This window comes from Copadichromis virginalis, linkage group LG22 (assembly GCF_057382275.1).
Source record: "Copadichromis virginalis isolate Kocher_CV1m ecotype Utaka linkage group LG22, C_Virginalis_male_GT1.1, whole genome shotgun sequence".
Lineage (NCBI taxonomy): Eukaryota > Metazoa > Chordata > Actinopteri > Cichliformes > Cichlidae > Copadichromis > Copadichromis virginalis.
In genome coordinates this window covers 22,259,359-22,279,358 of record NC_140638.1, presented here as the reverse complement: position 1 = coordinate 22,279,358, position 20,000 = coordinate 22,259,359, and the positions used below count along the sequence as shown (strand labels likewise).

Below are 20,000 nucleotides of genomic sequence, written 5' to 3'. Positions count from 1 at the left end.
CGGCTCTAAGAGCCATTTCGTTCGCGACCGACCCATCACTAGTTTGTACATAGCTAGATGGCTTTGGTTTTATGTGTATTAGATTTTAATTATTTTGTCTTGGAATTTTTCAGCAATAGAAACCAGAATTTGGTAAACAGTGGACCATGATGATTCCTATGATGTATGCCTGTACTCTATGATAGCAGTGTCACTCAGATTCTATTAGTGCAAACCAACTGCCAATCACAGGTGTTACCTAATATTGGTTGGCTAGTCTTGGCTGAAAATCAGTGTTTACTTAGTATACAGATAGTCTGAATGATGTATCAGTCTATCCGAGGGGCAGATTTATAGCTATTTGTCAATATATTGGTATAATGGTTGATAAATTAAAATGTAAAGAGTGTAAAGGAGAGATAGAAGTACCCTTCAACCTTGTTATGACCATGATAATGCATAGTTTGTCCACCAGAGGGCACTCTGAACATGACAACCAACTGTGGGTCAGGTGGTTGTCATAATCCAGACAATCCAGAAAAGCTGTTTGATTAGGTGGCTTAAGTGTCTGTTATTAATTAAGCAAATTGGTAGCAGTGGGCAGGCAAAGCACAACCATGTTAGCATAAGGCTAGGCATGCTAGGAGTTTTCCTGCATTGATAATTGGTTTTTTATATAGTATACTATACAGTGTTGAAGTGATTGCATTACAATTACAAAGTCACTCATCAGAATACTCAGTACTTTTTGTAATGTCCTGTAAATTTGAGGTGGATTTGTTTCTGATTTTTATCTTCTGCTGTCAAGAAGCTAAGGCGCTGTCGAGGTTGAGGAGTGTCTGTGCACGTCTTGCTCAGCTACCAAAATGGCAGCAAGGAAAGCCTTTATGTTATTTTTAATTTGTGGTAGAAAGGTACAAAAACATAGTCAAAGTGACATGCTAATGCTAATTTTAAGAAGCACGTGCTAACTAAACATGCACCGTAACACCTGGTGGCCCACAGAGGAGCGTGACAATGGAGCTACAGGTGCAATAAGAATATCAGCTAGCTATTAATTTTGACAAAACGGTTACTCTGAAGGAAATTAATGACCTTGTTGTTTGTTGGAGGACATGCTAGCAATATTGCCATTAAAATGAGCCTGAGTCAGTATGTTTAGAGGTAACTACACAACAGGAAACATACATTCTGTACAATATAATCAACGTATCAATGGTAACTCAAAGTTACTTAAAACAATGAGCATTCATTGGTTGAAATAACTTCAACCAATGAATACATGCAATGAAAGCTATGTACCCTGGGGAATGCCAGGATACATGGCATTCCCTATGTACCCTGGCCTCTTCCAGTCCAAAGACATGTTGTTGGGTTCAGTAGTGATTGGTGGAATATGAGCATGAATAGTTGTCTGTCCTTCTATGTTAGCCATGCAATTGATTGTACAAAGTGTACCTCTTGCCCCATTACAGCTAGGATAGGCTCCAGCACCTGCCAAAAGCCCTGAATTGGATAATCATAAGAAAATGAAGGATGCTTTCCAGGTGTGGCGGTAATCTTCTTAAGTATTGGGGTATTATAAAAAGTAACATAATTAACTGTGTAAGTTAAAATTATTACTTCAAAGCACTAAAAACTGTCTGTAGTTTAGTAGGGTTAGAGTCCAAATTGCACATCCTTTGTAATGAAGTTGTTTATCTGCTTTTTTAAACACTATTTATGAAATTTCATTTACTTTGATTCAGAAAACCCAGACAAGCATTATGGACAAGTAAAAAAAAATCTGCCTAGTTATCCAACGCAAAGGGTAACTGAGAAAATATGTTTCGTAATTTGGGTTAAACGAGCTTTTACAGATTTCACAGAGATATACATGCCTCAGAATGTGACTGGAGTAGAGTGAAAAAGTAGAGCAAAAAAAAAGAAAAGCTCAAGACACCCAAGAGCTAAGGGCATGAAGTTGCAGAGCATTGCTTATCCAACATCTCCATTTCCCTGGACCATATTTGCACTCACGCGGCTTTCCTAACGCTGGCCAGACTTGTATGGTATGAGGGAGCTGTGTTTAGACGGCTTTTCACAGCTCCTCAGTTGAGAACAGTGCAAATAGACGTAGTGCCAAAATAACAGTCGTCGGAATGCAATGATGCATATGTGGTTGTTGGCCTTGGATGGAGATTTAAGGTCATGAAGCAGACAGATAAACTCCCCCTACTTTCCTGTTACATGCTGATCTGGTCTCACATTTGAGGCGGTTGTTGTCAGAGAGTCCTCTTGGGTCTCAGTGAGAGAGATGGGGATGACTCAGTCATGAAAAAAAACAGTAGCACACGGGTGACACATGGGTCACACATTAGGGGATATAAGAAAGGTAGCAAACGGAAGCAAAACGCAACAGGGTCAAATGTTTCCCAGCAACCAAGTTGCCAACACGGGATCAGTACTTGAAATTGCCTACAAGAACACAAAGAAAACCAGGTGGGAAAAATCACACTGTTGTCTAAGGGAGGTATTAAAATGATTGCTGATACGCGTGGCAGTTATATCAAAACTTTGCACCTTATTGCTATCTCCAAATTATTTTCCAGACTGCCAAACTTTCCTCGTGCTTGCAGAGAAAAGCAGAGAGTAAGAATGTCGTGAAAAAAAAGGATTCAAAGTGCAGACTTGAAAACAAACATTGTCTGACTTACTTTTCCTGCATTTTCTTTCTACCACCTCTCACCCCCTACCCCTGCCCATGCCATAACTTAGTCTCTTTCTGTCTCCCATGGACAAGGTATTATAACGGCTGCGGTTTTTATTGGAATTACTTAAATGGCTCTTAAAAAGCCGTTTGAATGATGAGTGCCGGTGTCTGGACAGTCTTGGTGTGCGTATATGCGCACGTGTTTATGTGCGAGTACGTGCCGGCTCCAGGCCTTCGTTTCCATCCAAGATGCCAAATTTCTTTCACCCAACCACCCACCCTCCCATCTCAACCCCACTCCCCCCATCTTGATGTTCACCACATCTCCCACAGTGGTCACACTCATTTTTGTTTGTGCACGTTTTTTACTTTTACTTTTTTCTGACCCACATCCCCCACCCCACACCCTGTCTGCCTCTGCTTATTTATCCCCACTGTGAGGCGAAAAAAAAGAAATGCAATTGCCTTCTCACACTCATACGGTAATGGCTACAATTTGCTTATCGTACAAGCACAGATGTGTAAATAAATGGAGTCTAGACTGATAGTGGAGACAAAACCTTAACATGTGCATTTAAAACTGAGTTTCCCAAAGAATAATAAGAAAGCAAAGCAAAGATGTTTCTTTGTTCTAACACACTTTTCAAACAGTTAAGCTCTAGACAGTCTCAATTTCAATATCTGGGGATCAGACCATTTTCTCAGCTAACAAACAACACGATCCATTACTTTGTATCCTCTGTATCTATGCTCCCACCCACCAGAGATGCTTTGTGTTACTGTCTGAATTCTCGTCTTGAATCTGAAAAATGCAACGAAAGTGGTTGCAGACGCATTCCAGACGCCCTCTATGGAGTGAGTGATGCACCAGTGGGAAAACACAGAGAAGCTGCAGGGAGTACATAGGATGCAGCAGAGGTTACAGATCAGCCATATATCGTCTCTGACGTTTACCTGAACGTGTTGAGGAGCACCCGAAACTTGCTCACATGCACTTTGCAGAAAATGGACAAGGACAACGGTGCCACCGTGGTGTCTCTTGACAATAGACAAGCGAGATATGTAGGAAGTGTCAAAAAATGCAAAGCAAAGCAAAATGCCAATTTTGCTAAAAGACTCAACAAATACAGGATCAAAATGTGCAAGACTGAATAAAATATACAGGCAAGCACTGTGAATATGCTGTTGTGTCTGGCAGGCCTAAGAACTATTTGGACAATTTTGAACACTGGCAGCATTACAGCCCCCCACCCCCTTCTGAATAACTGTATTGCGAGCTGTGTAATGTGTAGGGATAAAGACAGGAGAATTTTGTCACATGGAGTAGATTAGCAGATTAACAGACGCAGACTCAGTGGAGTCTTCTACCATTTGTTTGATATTTGTCACTGGTCAAGAAGTAAAGCAGCAGTAAGAAAACCACTGATGCCAACCTCTGCTTGGTGGAGCTCTAACTACCTTAGCTTTCACACCAGTTTGTGAATAAACAAGCAAAATTAGCCTGTAGTGGTATGTGTAGGAGTTTGAGTACAGTACAGATGTAGTATGAGTACAGAGTCTGTATTTGAGTGGCCTGAGTGATGAGGGTTACTCAGACCATGGCTCAGATTGGTGAGGTGAGTGGACAGGGGTGGGGTGTCGGGCAGCTGCTCAAACTGGTGGTGGGTGGGGTGCACACCTGTGATGGCACGGGTTTTCCTGAGACAGGAGGATCTGGCGATGGCCTTCAGGCAGACGACAGCCAATGAATTTTTTTGACAATAGAAGAATATTAACAGAGGTCAGATTCTGTACAGTAACAATGTTATTGTTAGATAGAAACCTGCAAATGCACTCATTAGTATAAGTTTAATTGAATTCAAATTTAAATGCTACACACCCATCTTCCACCTCAGCCTCCATGATGTTACCCTCCATGTCACAGCTCGGCTGTGTGGCAGGCAGGAGGAGGACCCAAACGCAAAACTCACAGACACGGGGATGAACTCAAAATCACAGCTTTAATGCTGGAATGGCCGAACATTGGAAATACAAAACTAAACTGGGAAAAGTAAACTAACATACGCGAAGAGACACAGGGAGATCCACACAACATGAGGGACGACGTCACGCTGAACAGAGGGAGACGCAGACAGAAATACACAGAGGGTTAACGAGGGGAGTGGGAACACACGGGGAACACAGGTGACACTGATAATCATAACGAGACAGGGCGGGGTGAACTGAACACTGACGGGAGAGGTGAAACAGGAAGCACAGAGGAGAGAGAGCACGAGTAGAACACCAACGTAACGGGCAGGGGAGACACGGAATAAACACGAAAGGGGACGAGGGCTCATAAATACATAGAGGGCACACAGGGGGAAGAGAGAGCACGGGGAGAACTTAGACATAATGGGCAGGGGAAGCATGGAATAAAACATAAGGAGAGACGAGGGCTCACAGATACACAGAGGGGCACGACATGAAGACAGGAGACAGGAGACATGAAGGGCAAGGGATCAAAACTAGAAGCCATAGAATAAAATCACACACAAGTACAATAATACGAAAATCACAAAGAACTAAAAACGCTGGGTCAGGAGACCCAGGACCGTGACACTCCACCTCAGTACATCGAACCTACACCTCTTCCTTAGGAGTTACATACAAAGTCTATGCAATGCATCAAGTGATGGGAAGATGGGAATCTGCATTTGCACAACTAAAAATGTTTAAACTTATGCAGAAAGTTGCTTTACACTGGATTGCAAAGACACATCAGCTCTTCTCACCTGATGCTCCTGATGATAAGACACTGATAACATCCTTACTCATGCCACTGCATTCACACAAGTAATGTGAGATGAAATTTTGCTTTGTATTTGGTTTGAGTGCTGCTCCAAAGTGATAGACTCAATAACAAAACATGATGTAACACATTGGCGCAAATCATAGCTTATGCATTTTTTACATGTTCTTATCACAATGTACTCATACATTTTGAATTTCACAAGTCAAAAGCTTTAAATGCCAGCAAAAAAACCCATCTGAATCGTGGAAAAAACCTGTGAAATTAGTGTGACTAACAGCAGCAAGAGGATAGCAGCAAGAATGTGTTCTGCAACAGAAGCATTATTTGCCTTAGGAAAGAAGTCTGGAATAATTTGAATCTCATCATCACTTTGTGCACACTGGGAGATCGCCTTTCAACAACCAAAACTCTGGGGAAAACAGCAAGACATTTGCAATCAACAGAATTATACACAGAAACGAAACGAGACACAAGACAGAGAGAAATGTCAGAGAAGCTGTTTTTTGGATCACATGCACCCATATAAAGACCCCCCAAGGAAACCCCTACAATTCATTAGGGCACTATAAGAGTGTACTGTCCGGGCATCTGCATATTTCCAACAAGTGTTGACATGGTCTGGATTTATCATTGTCTCCACGTGAGAGGTAATGGCCTGGTCTGGCATAGCTAAGCTTCCTAAGCATACCTCAAGACAAGACATCAGACTGCAAACAAAAAAGACAAAGCTAAAACACAGATTCTGGCAGAAATATGTATATTTAGTGAAAATGTTTGCAGCCTGGGTATGGTTTCAGCATGAAGAACTAATGATAAAGGAACCAACCAATATAGTGGACTGTACATTCCCCTATTATTTCATATTCTTATATTATATTCAAAATTAACGAAATTGTTATCCTGTGGCAATGTCTAAAAGACTTTTTTAAAAGGTCTTGAGTTTTGTCACTCATGTAGAAGCCTGGAATTGAAAGATAAACGAGTAAGAGCAAATCTATTAGTCTAGAATGTCTCAGACGCACCTGCAGAGGTATGAAAATCAAGAATGAATTAGCAATCAGAGCAAGGAAATGTGTAACATACCATTAAGGCCTCGGTCACACTAGCCTAGAGACTTGTCTGTGACTACTTGCCTACCACGCAAAGAATACGCAGGCTGCGTGTGGCTGCTGAAGATTGCTGGCAGTTGGTGTGAACTCCATTGCTAAAAATCCATTCATGCAGGAATAGAGACCAGTCAGTGGTCACTAGCAGTGAGTAGTGAAAACTGTGTATTCAGGGATTGGTTGGCAAGTGGTTGCTCGATGTTGTCAGCAGTCACTGCTAAGGAAAATGTGCATTCCCTAACTGGTTTGCGAGTCGTCTGTTGTCGCTACGTGTAACTGGTCGCAGAAAAGTATACGATGCTGCCCCAAGAACCTCCTTGCGATACCTTTGGTCACCTGTTGATGTAGTCACCAGTGGTTTGCACCGACTTATCCATGAACAATACTCACCAAGCTGTAGTGAAACTGTGAAAAATGCAACACAAACTGGAAACACGAAACATTCATTTGAATTCATTTAAAATTAAAAGCTGTGGTTTATGAAAAGTCAAACTTTTACTTTGAAAGCAAACATCCTCTGTTTCCTGTTTGAGTCACATTTTTCAAGTGTCACAACATCTCAAAGAGTAAATAATGAGTGGCTACAGACAAGTCTTCTGTAGTTTGTGTCCACCATGCAAACTATGAGCAACTGCAGCAATCTGCTAGTGAACTAGTGAACAAAGCAATCACAAGAAGAATTTTTGTGCAGCATCTGCTTTCTCCTTGTGACCAGTTTCACCCGTCTGCAACCAGTCTGGGAATAAAGATTTCTCCCTCACAACCAGAGGTTGCCAGGTGGTATTGCTGTTCAGTCTCTAGACCAAAAGAAACCAAAAAATATTGCGTCAAACCTACATCATTGTGGCAGCTCGGTAACCCCAGCAAGAGGCAACGCCAATTAGAAACTGGTTTTAATAAAAGGAAATGGGGGGAAGGTGCTTTCTGCCAGGTTAAATTAACCATGCACTTCTAGATTTGTGTGGTTTCTATGCTACTTTATACTTCTATTTCTGGTGTGTCAGATAATGCAGTTCTTGTCAAAACTGCTAATGTGTGTCAGTTACCCACAAAGTGTTCTTTAGCAGTACTGCGTGACGCACTGGGTTATGGCATTAGGAATAAGAGCTGGCTCTTTCACTCGTTCACTTCTCTTTCAAACCAGTTGTCTTCTCCTGACTCTATGAGCCAACTGTAAGGTGCTGGACTAAATATGCGTGATTAGTTTAGCTGATTTTTTGCTTGAATCTTCTGCAGCACCTAATAACACCACTGATGAGTGTTAGCATTGTTGGCGACCGTGGCTCAGGGGGTTGGCAAGCGTATCTGTAACTGGAAGGTCGCCGGTTCGATCCCTGGGCTCTCTGTCCTGGTCGTTGTGTCCTTGGGCAAGACACTTTACCCTACCGCCTACTGGTGTTGGCCAGAGGGGCCGATGGCGCGAAATGGCAGCCTCGCTTCTGTCAGTCTGCCCCAGGGCCGCTGTGGCTACAACCGTAGCTTGCCTCCACCAGTGTGTGAATGTGAGAGTGAATGAATAGTGGCATTGTAAAGCGCTTTGGGTGCCTTGAAAAGCGCTATATAAATCCAATCTATTATTATTAAAACCAACAATGCTTAAAAGAAAAGTCCACAATGCTAGGGGTATCTGCAATAATTCACTGTAACACCGTCCCTATATGTAAGTGGCCCTTTGCAAATTCCAGACTGTAACATCGAAAAGTTCAGAAAAACAAGGCTTCAGTACAAGCGAAAGCCCTCCTCAAATTTTTCTTTGCAATTTAACCGTGAACAAGCCCCTAACACTGGAGTCTGCTCATTGTCTCTCTTCTTCCAGCATAAGGTTTGAATCAGCGGGCTGTCATATGGCAGGGACGCAGCATTCAGGACACGTTGTCTCACTATATTGATCTGGCAGACATGTCTGCATCCTCTCGTCTTCCTCCTCCGCCTCCTTGTTATCCCTGCCTCTTCCTTCCAGACAATGACAGATACAGAATATCCAGTTACAGTGATTGGAGTAGAACAAATTAATCCTGTATGACAGGACACAATGAGACCATGTTGCTAAATTAAATACTAATACAATATAAAGGCAGCACTGTGATTCATCAATTGTGGCTTTTAAATCTTAAAAGAAATACTCAGACTGATGACATGTTGATTGTAAATTTGAAGAATGGGCATAGTGGGTGAACACATATTGGAATAGAAAAAAGGTAACTTCATATTTAGTAATTCAAAGGAAATAATGTACATCTGGGAGTAAACAGGTGACCCTGCATGTTTCTGCTGACCCTCATTCAAAACCTCAACCAGATCAAAGACGGCACACGGTTGCTACAAAGTGACGTGCCCTCGTACTGAGCTTATTTTCTCAGTATTATGTTCTTTACCTTCATCTGTCCATGTGCTTTCATCTCTTCCTACCTCCTCCTTCCAAAAGCAGGCCCTTCAACTTTTCTCCTTCCCCAGTTTTACTCTGTCCAACTTCAGTCTTCCAAATAGATGTGTTTCCATCTCTCTTTCCTAACTCGTGCTGATGTTTCCCATATCCCTATCACACTTTCACCACATGTCAGGAAGACTAGGGTTTGTGTGGTTTCTGCCCAGTTTTGGGAGCAATCCAGCTGAGGCTCATTGGGCTGGTTGTCGGTTCGGCCGGGGCCCACTGTTAGGAAATGACCACTCCTCTGGTTCAAATTAGCAATGAGGCAACGTCTTTTTTTTTCTTTTTCTTTCTTTTTTTTGGGTGCTTTTTTTTTTAACTAAGGGCCTGCAGATGAAATAGATGGAAAAGTGTAGAGAGAGAGTGCACAGCCATCTGTAAACCACATGAAGGTGAGTGGTAATTGATTCAATGCCCTCCCTAATTAAGTATTATGTTGGTTGGCCAAAGAACATCTTCCCAGAAGTGGTTGTACTTCTGTAGCGTTCACTGTCCAAACAGTCACAGACTTGCATGGTTAATGTCTGGTTAGGCATGTTTTATTTCCGTTCGCTTATTCTGTAATATATCACCTGCAAAATATCCAGATTTTAATCAGATCATGTAAATCTTTGACCTTCCTCAGTTTTTAATAAAATACTTCATGTCTGCGTTGCTTTACAGCCAACAGCAGTTCCATATTGTAAATGTATGCAAAGTGGAAAGGCAGGCGATAAGGCTGTCGTGCAGTCAGTCTGGTGTTTATCTTGGTTTTCACTGCGGAGCATCGCAAATGTTTTCCATGAAATGCAACTCCACATGTATCCGTCCTAAATTGTTTTCTATAGGCAGAACCTTTCCTGTGAGCATGAAACACAATAATTCTCCCACAACAGCTTCTTTAGGGACTTAGAAGCGCTGCCAAACAGCATCGCCTTTGCTGTCTGACTCCAGAAAGCATTACATATATTTTTGGGATAAACACAAAAGAACTGCAGTTAGGACCATGCACACACACACACACACACACACACACACAAGAACAGTAGAGCAAAGCTTGCACTGCATGCACCTCAGACAAGCTGGAATGAGCACAAAGCTTTTTTTTTTTCCATTTTGTCGTTTCACTACTTTGCTGCTGATTACAGGAAATGATCAAGACAAAAGCCTTGAAGGACTGGTTGTGTTGTATGCTGCCTAAAGCCTTTGAGCATTTGCATTATGAAACACATGTTGCTCAATGGCCTCAAAGTCTTTACAGAAAGGATTAGGTCTCTAAGCCAAAGCCATTTAAACATAAAGTCTGAGAGAAAAAGCACCCTGCACTGAACAATCAGGGAATAATGTAAGAGCTTAGTTTTTCTTCCTTTTCTTCTATTTTTTTCGCTTCATATGGGAATGGAGCCATGGTAAATATAAATAAGTGTACACAAAGACAGTATGAACCATCAGAGGTGTAATTTGTGCTACTGAGATGCCAATATAGTATGGTATAAGAGCATTTTCAAAAGACACAGCTCAAAAGCGAGGGGGTGGTCTGCTGCAGGGATAAGTTGTTTTAAACCCACTTCCTCGAGAAACACTGCAAGCCAAGTTAAATTTCAGGTGTTTATCTGGGCAGAAACTGGCAAACCCTGCTAGTTTTTTTAAGGTTGGATAAAAGATGGGTTACATATGTTTGTGGCCATGTGGTGAGTACCTGCGGTCACCTGCAAGTGAAAGGACATAAGGAACACTGACAGTCTAATGTGTTTTCATTTTATATCATGCTGAGCAGCAGATCATCATTGCAATATAGTTACTTAAGTTAATAAATCTCCCCCATCTTATGAGCATAAAACATATAATATTTTGAAAGCGTTTAAGACGAACAAGTGCTGCAGATGAAATGATTGGCTTTAGAGGTACTGACGAACTTAATGCTAAAATCTGGATACACAAAAGTTCCAGAGACATCTTGGTTTATTTTAAAACAAGTACCTCATTATGGTTAGGTAAACATTGTGGTTTGGAATAAAATTACTATAAAGTGTAGTAATAATATAGATTAGAAATCTGGTATGGATACAAGAAGGAGCCATTGTTATTTAGAAATAGGGAAAGAAGTTTTCCCTTGTGAACCCAATGTACGATTGGCCCATGTGATATAGGTATCACAACCACTGCCATCTAGACACTGACTTAAAGTTCTTCAGATTTCTTTCTTTGTATGAACAGAGCAATAAAGCAGCAATATTTCAGCTTTAGCTCTTGAGTCCTAACAGACAGGTGAGAAATGAAATGAAAAACCAACATAAATGTCTTAGTGAGGTGTTTTGTCACCAGAGACTCCAATATGTTTCCAATATGCCCTGATTTTAATTTTCCAAGGTTGTTGAGATCTTCTGGAGAGACAAAGCACCATTCCTCTAAGAAGTATTGACGTTTTTGTGAAGACTGAGAACACTTTCAAACACGAGTTCAATTGAGTTTAAAACTGGTCCATGTGAAAGTCCATGGTTTTTATACTCATCACACCACTCAGTGACATCTCAAACCATATGGACTGGGGCATTGTCATCCTGGAGGATCACATGAGGATAAAAATCTGATAACAACTTTATACCGGCTTGCGGCAACCCTTCCCTCATAGTGGACAACTGCAGCTTAATCATGCCAGCAGTGACTCTCAGTAGCACAAAGGTGACTTTTTTGATATTGCATTCTTGTCTGCATTTGCTCACATACAGCTTTGCAGACTGTCATCTACATATTGTAGCTGTTTAATGGCACCAGGGGGCAGTGTCACAAACAACCAGTCTGTGAAGTACTCTTTCTTGTGCTGTTGTTGGTCCTTAGCGTGCTGCAGAAAAGTAAGCAAAGCTAATGTAGCAATACAAAGAGCTAAAATAAACTGAGAGTTAAGAACAATGAAACATGTTTCTTGCAGCCACAGCTTGTGCTTTTGTGTATTTTTTTTTTTTATTCTTTTAAACATTTTTTCACACTTCTCCCAGTGAACTCCATGTTCATGCACAGGTAGGCTCTTTATATACAAAAACCTACACGAAGAGTGACAAACATATAATTTTGAGTTCTTCCTTTTCTTCCTTATTACCTGTAAGTTCTATGTATGTTGGTCCTGATAGTTTAAATGCACTGCAACTTAAGAAAACACTAGCAAGTGCAAGTATGGAAATATATTGGAACTTGAATGGAACACAATGAAAGTACAGAAAAGCAAAATCTCAGAAAACATAATGGACGTGTTTATGCGGAGACATTACTGTGACCGACCAGTTCTGGAAGTGACAGAAACCAAAACGTGAAGGGTCGCTCTGAGACAAAAGACATGGAGGATTCTTCGTGTTGTGAGGGAGGAAAAGATGCAGGTAATGTGTGTTTTAATCACATGACTCGTATAATACTGCACATACATGTTTGCTGCTAGCCATTTACTGTTAGCTTGTCACTTCCGCTGCTGTTCCGTCACGTTATTGCCTTCCCAAAAATACTTCTGTTGTGTTTTGTGAGGGGTTTTGGTGAGCTTTTTTTCCTGTTGTTGCACCATTTTTCTTAAGTTGCGGTGTGTTTGAGGCCACTATACCTGTGACCACTAGATGGCGTAGGTCAAATAGATGACACTTTTGTTGCTCCAGGGGTGTGGTTAATACACATTTCTGTGGTATAAAGAAATTAGAAGCTCCAAATTTAGCAGTGTGGTTGTTTGTTGATAGCAGACGTTGTTGTTGTCTACAAGTGGTCACTGGGAAAACTCTACTCTGTGTTAGCATGTGATACATGTGTCACTTAGTAAGCATCCCCCTTTCTACACCAGAGAATCTGGCTTTCTGAAATACTTTTTATTATCCGGCTCCAAGGGGATCATAACACCACAATAACCCTAGTCTCTTTTCTCCTTTTTTTTTTTTACAAACACCTACGCACAAATCTAAATCAAGCACAGACTGAACAAAAACAAAGTCTGGAGCTTTTCAAATAGTCTCAGAAGAGCTGTTTCCAAACGGGATGGAGATATATCCATCCCGCATCTGAAGTGAAATAATAAAAAATAAACTGCTGGCCTGGGAAGTACGTCTGCAACAAGATGAAAAGAGGGATAATGTAAGTTTTATACTGAGGAGCTGACCCCTGTTAAGAGTTGGCCAAAAGTCCTGCTTTTGGAAGCCCCAAACAAAACCCTCGCCAGACGTTAAGTGGGGGCAAGAGGGGGGCAATGAATGAGAGGTAAGACAAATAGACTTGCCCACATGCACTCCGCGCACATGTTCATTTGCACTAACTATCTGAACGTACAAACACGTGGGCTACGCGGCCGCCCACACATCAAACAGTCTTCTTTTGGATTCTCTCGGTGTTATGAGACTTTTGAGCAGTGACATCGCTCCACACCTCCCCTGGAGATGCTGGGAATCTTTTACATCCTTGCATCCAGAGTTAAAACCAAGGAAAACTCAGCCTCATCAGCAGAACAGCAGATGTCACATCTCATTAACTAGAAACATCTCTGTTGCTGGATGAGCAGCAACGCTCTCATTCCTGTTTGTTCCTGTTGGGTTCCCTTTGGAAACACAAGCTGTCATCCCACAACACTCAGAGGCAGGCGGGAAAAACATAGATGTGACTCCGGGAAGCTGTTGCTCAATACGTATTCCGTCCGCGGCTTGTTTCCTCACTGTGCTTTGTTCAGGCCTCACTGACTAAAAGCAATGTTTGGCATTGGGGAAGAGCACTGCTTTACCACAGGGGTTTTAGTTTGAGCCCAGTAAAGAGTTGGGGTTCAGTCCAAAAGGATTTGTAGACTAAACCAGTAAAATAAGATGGAAAGAAATGGGGAAAACGGAGAGATGCTAAAACAACTGGATAAAAGTCAAGGAGAAAGGGGGCTGTTGGGGGGTGGGGTAGTAATGCCACCGCCAGTTTCCTCCTGCTGCTGTATGACTGATAAGTTTCTTCTGATAGCCGAAAAGGGTATGTTGTCAAGCTACTTTGAGCTTGCACGCTTTCTTTTTTTAAAAGATTGAACCACTGCTGACAGAGTCAATGGGAGGCGGAGGGAAAATAACACATTTGCCAAGCCTCCCCACTGCTTGCTCTCCCCCCGTCTCTCTTTCTCCATCCCCTTGTTGCTGCCAGCACAGTGGAAAAACTTCCTCTGGTCCAGACACAGTTATGAGGGAATAGGAGTGGGAGATCGGTAAACACAGATAAAGGGAAACAGGTAAATGAATCAGAGAATAATTCAAATAGAAAACTAAATAAGCAAAGCTGTCAAAATTCTAATCCACATGAAACAGAGCTCAAATGAGAGAAAACGGCATTTTTTCCCCCTCTCCTCGTCTTTCTGTCCTCTAGCTCTGAGCTGAGAGCCAAAACAATGTCCTTCAAAACAAGGGCCTGATTAATAACATGCTGTTCCATCCACTCTGGAGGGCCGTATGTTTGCGCAGATTCACTATCTGCCATTCAGCTAACTGACTTCCACATATATCAGCTCGCATGTGCGGGCCAAGATGGCTACTGTTGATGTTCAAATAAGCTTAGACAGTATAAACACACGAGGTCAAAGGAAGCAAAAGGAGGCAGGATGCAAATCTCCATGCGTCGGCACGGGGAAACAAGTTCATGCCTTTCACTGTGTCTTTTTCTAATTCCCCTATTAGCTGAAAAACAAATCCAGCCAATTAATCTTTAATGTTATGGGCCAGGCTCTGATCAAGAACAGGACCTGTATAGTGTTTCCCCCATCCTTCACTGGAATTCTTCATTCAGTATATCAGCAGCACCAGTTAGCATTCCACATAATGGGTGCTGCACAGTATTTGTGTCTGTTTGTGTACCACAGAGTCATGTTAGGAAAATCATGGAGGAAAGTTCTTAAGGCTGACCTAACAGCTGGCATACTGAACAAAAGAACTTTAAACCAGGCTCACAAGGGGGCAGGGAAATCTTTAACCTTTACGAGACGACAAAATAACAGAAGGGGAGCAAGGAAGCAGAAAACCTAACAAATACACACATCTGGTAGAAAAGCATAATATGGCGTAGGTGAACCCAAACAACACAGTAACAAGGGCAGAAACAGGAAGATAGGAGGAGAGTAGAGGTGGGCAGATGGATCCAAATATCTAAGTATTGATATCAGAGTCGATAGTAGCCTAATATCCTCTGAGATCAGTATGCCGCCTGCTGATTTGTGTTAAATAATTTATTTTTCTTTTGGAAATGAAAAAAATATATCTCAAACTATGAAAAATGTCTGAACCTTTTTGTGTTGACTGTCACGTCTGTTTTATTTATAGCCTATAGCACGTTTAAACAACAGAAGCTGACGCGAAGTGCTTTAGAGACCTTACATTCCAGGTCTCTTGATGATTATCTCTTAAGTTATTACACATTGCTCTACCCTGCATCAGCTGCCTATATAAGATAAAAGTATCGGCATCGGTATTGGTATCTGCAGTACCAGAATTTGCAGTATTCCACACCACTAGAGCAAACTAAAATCGTAGAAGAAGTTTCAAAATAAAATAGGAAGTACTTGTAAAAAACAAACAAACAAACAAAAAAGCTAGGAACACAGAAGGAACAGATATGAAAGAAGAAAAATCCCCAGTAACATAAGAACAAAGTAAAAATATAATAAAACCACAGACAAACAAAAAGACCACGACTCAAAAGGCTCAGGGAGAACTTGTATGTGTGTCCATTCATGTGATTTTGTGTATGTGTGTGTGTGTAGGAATAAGGTGGGCGTTTACGTTTGCTGGAAAATGAGTGGCATTCTCCTTCATTTCCTGCTAGCACTGAAAGTAATAGAGCCACAAGTGCTTGCCCGCTCTCAAACACAAACACACATGCAAAAGCTTACACAGCCACGGCTACAAAGGGACTGCGAGGAAGCACAATCTAGCACATGAAACTGATACAGTCTGCTAAAAGTGGTTTGGCATCATTTAACAGCACAAGAGGGGAGGCTGAAAACTGAGTACAGTTGGTAAGTGATGTGATGGACTGCGGATATCCCCTCCTCTAAGTCAGCGAAAATGAAAATGAATCATGATCAGCTGTACTGTAACAGTGAATTAGGACACCTCTTTGAATGTTATCAGAGTTGTGAGGCAATTTATAAAAAGAATAATATTTTTAAGATTACTTAAACATGTTTCAATAAAGATTCATTTGAAAATTAGCAGAGAGAACAATAGGTATGCTTTTAACTACACAGTGCCAGGTGTCTTTGAAACTGCCTGCTATTCTGCCCCCTTGAGGTCACACTCTTTGGACTGTTTTACAAGAGGGTGACACAGTTCATCAGCACAGCAACATTTCTATTTTTATTATCCTTCTGTTTTGCTCTTCGATCACACAAATACAGGACATTAGCAAAACAGATGGGTATTTGTAACGAGGGAGACATCCGAGTACAGGTTTTCTGCTGGCTGTCTCTGGTCTGTGCCGCTGTAATGGCTATGAAAGCTCGCCCAAGAGTTTACAGATCCACAAAGATGTCCTTTATCCTTTTACTGCAACATTTAAGGAAGAAAATAAATAAATTCCCTTTAAACTACTGAGGGGGAAAAAATTCAAGAGCTGGTGTTGAGTTTGGAGTGTAAAAACGTCACACTCTATAAACTGAATGCAGTGGGGGATGAGAAGCTCAGCAGTATATGAGCAGGCAGTCTGGCAGCAGCGCTGACAGTCGAGTATGTTCATCTGTTGGAAACATGTGTGTGTGTGTGTGTGAGGTGTAAATCCACATGGAGGTGTTTGCTTTACACGGGGCATAAAGTGTGCCGTGTGTGCCGCTGTGTATCCAGCGTGACTGTTGCTTGTGTATGCTTGGTCACACTTTTGGCACTCTGTATCAAAGGCCTGCATGGGCAGCTGGTTGGAGTCTGGTAACTGTGGTTATATAATGCACTATACACAAAACACACACTTGAGCTGCTTGTAACCACAAGTCAGCCACTAACTGACCAGTCGCCGCCCACTGGAGGGTGCAAATCGGTGAAAGCCATTTAGCCCAGGTTTTGTCAAGCGCTGAACACAAAACAGACCGTTAATTCTTGAAGAAGTTGAGAGGAATGTAAATCTTTTAATCGATCAATTCTTTAATCGAAACAAAGCCATGCACGTGTGGAAAGCTGACTGGAAGCTGGCTCACTGCTGCACACCAGCAGCTCTGCACACTCCTGTTGTTGCTCACCGACAAAGAAGAGCGCTCACACTCCAGTGTGTGTCCCATACGACTGTTTACACACTCTAGTGGAGATCCAGTCACATTAGGGCAAGCATGTGTGCACACATACCAGCACACACACTCACACATACACACAGGTACACGTTTAGTAGACTTTTCTTGCCGTAGGCCAGCAAAGTAGAGGGATGCTGCCAAATGTTTTTGGATTTCAGATTTCCTGACCGCTGTCTTTTCCAGACTCCCCCCTCCACTTTTTTGTCTCTTACTCTCTCTCTACACCTCTCTTACTCTGTATATTTTTCTACCTCCCCTCCTTCCTTTGCAAAGAAACTCTACTGCTGCCACCACAAGCCACTGCCGCCGCCGCTGCTGCTGGTGCACTAAAACACATGTGATCAAAAATGTATCTCCTCAACAGAGCTTGCATTTTTTCTCTATCTATCCCTGCTAGTTTGTCGTGCAGTACACCCAAGGGCTCGGAGTCACAACTGTCTGTCCTCTCTCTGTTTGCGATGGAAGGATGCCGTTACAAAGGAATGCAGTGTCGCCTGCCAGAGGTATCACAGTGGATGGACAGAGCAGAGAAGAGAAGAGCATGTGTGCGTTTTGTGTGCGTTTGCAATCTTCCTTTGCACTTGCACATACCAATCATTATATGATTAAGAGCAGCTATTGCATTACACAGAAAACACAGATCCATCCAGATGGAGGACACCCTTGTTACATCTGTAACCTTGAACATATCCTGCTGCACAGCCGAGCCCCCGATACACACTTGCAATGCACACCACGCCCCCTTCAACATCATCAACTAAAGTCCCAGATGTATGGGCATGGATGCATCAACAGTGTCTTAGCCCAGATCTCAAACTCGCATACACAAAGCAACAGTCCAGATCATCGATCTCACGGGACACTCAAAGATCAACAGACGGTGCGCAGCTACAAATTTTATATAAAAATCAGCGTCCACACAGTGTGAGTGGAACACTTGAGTGTGCTTTTGGTGTGCTCAGTTCTTTTTAGTCTGCAAGTTGTTACGCTGTGCGCTGGCTTAGGACTGAGGAGAATTATGCAAGTCCCATGACTAACAAATGGAATCTGTTTTTCCTCCTTTCCCGCTCTCTCTCTTAATTGCTTTTAGCCACCTCAGGCACAAAAAAGAAAAGAGATGACAGGCCACGAGGATGCTAATGGATTCAGAGGAAACCTGCTTACCTTTCTTTCCTCAGAGACTCGGTGGAGGAGAGCAGGGGTGGGGGGGAGGATCGCTGGGCAAGGGCAGCGTTAGGTGTTTGCGTCAGGTGGTTCAGGGTCTCTTCTACCTCCCTCCTTCAGCCACTCGTGTCTCCCATGGGATGTGATGGCATCAGGTTTTCAGCGAACAAGTAGGGTCCTCCTGGGCAAAGATCTGGCACTCGGAATTGGTCCAGCGCTGCTCGCAGGTGCAAGAATAACAAGCAAACAATAAAAAGGAAAAGAAAAAAAAAAAAATGCAAAAGTTAAAAACTGAAAATCTTCAACTGCAGGTTGAGATAACTGTCTGCAAAACTTTTAATTTTCTGCTTCCAGCAAAAACAAAAACAAACAAAAAGGAAGGGAGAAAGGGAGAAAGAAAAAAAGCTCTATCCATGTACTTTTTGGGGGGGCAGAGGTGGCAAAAGTGACAGAGGTGATGAAAGGGTGAGAATGGGGAAACGTCCTCTCTGTGTCGTCTTCGAGCTGTCCAGACGCAGGTCTGAGGAACACCTTCCCAATCTGTGCGCTCTTGCTCTCCAGGGTGGAAAGTAGGAGGGAAGGAGCAAGGGAGCAGGACACAGAGGGAGAGAGAGTGAGTAGCAGTGAAGTGGAACTCAGTCAGTTAGTCACTCAGGTCAGTCAGGCAGGCAGGCAGCGAGGCAGTGTATCTGGGTCCAAGCAGGTTGTGCTCCCACTCCAAGGACTTATAACCCGAGGTGGGGCGGGGGGGGCTGTGCACCTCGCTGCTCCAATCTCTCTGGCTTACTACACGATCCCTCTCCCACCAGCTTATTTTGGGAAAGACGGACAGGATTGTTCATTGGGTTAGCCCCCTTGATACAAAAAGCAAGTGTCTGTGGCTGGCTGCAGTGAAGAAGGAGGGGAGTGAGCAGGATGGGGTGGGGTAGCAGCCGCGCAGAGAGGGGTGGGGTAGGATGAAGAGGAGGGAAGGGGAACAAAAAAACACGAGAAGAGGGGAATTCGAAGGCGTCTCATGTTCTGTTTCTCACTGTTCTCCTCGCCTTCCCAAACTCACCTCCAGGAAATCACGCTGCCTTTTTAGCCTCTTTACTGTTTTGAAACATGATCACAAATCAGTCTTTCAAATGAGATCCAGCTTATGCTTTATTTCTTTTGCAGCTTTATTGATAAAGTCTGTGGATGACATGACAGTGGACAACGGTAAGGCTCAAAGCGGCATTGCACCATCACCTAAAACCTGCTGTAGGTCGTGTGCAGTTGTCACATGGTGCCACTTTCTTCATTTTGATCACCATAGTGCGGTTAATCACATCTTTTTACATTTCTTTAGTCCGCCTCATCTATTCGTGGCACGTATTACAAGTATCAACTATTCCTCATCTTTGAAGCGTGCCAGGCGATTGCCGGGAAAATAAGCAAATTCTCATGAAAACTGGTAATGTTTTGGATGTTTGCTAACAACCTGGATGAGCCACAGCCATCCCTTATCATTTAGTATAGGTTACTTCCCACACAGCAGCAACTTAGTAGGATCAAAACAGACTTAGCATTCAGTGTTTAACTGGCAGCGTGCTAGCTGGCTCTTTGCTATGGTAGTG

At 42.6% G+C, this 20,000-nt stretch overlaps 1 protein-coding gene across 2 annotated transcripts in view; it reads right to left on the bottom strand.

The window, feature by feature from the left end:
- The window catches only part of col8a2 (collagen, type VIII, alpha 2), a 54,380-nt gene extending 35,161 nt beyond the window's left edge, over positions 1-19,219 (bottom strand). Inside the window, exons 1-2 of one of the 2 annotated variants that reach the window (XM_085446861.1) lie at positions 18,819-19,219; positions 18,400-18,616 (exon numbers count right to left, since the gene is read on the bottom strand). The gene's annotated coding sequence lies outside the window, so the exon portion shown is untranslated. Of the gene's footprint in view, positions 1-18,399 lie in introns of both variants that reach the window. The other variant, XM_085446860.1, reaches the window with a different exon arrangement.
- Between the last annotated feature and the right edge of the window lie 781 nt (positions 19,220-20,000).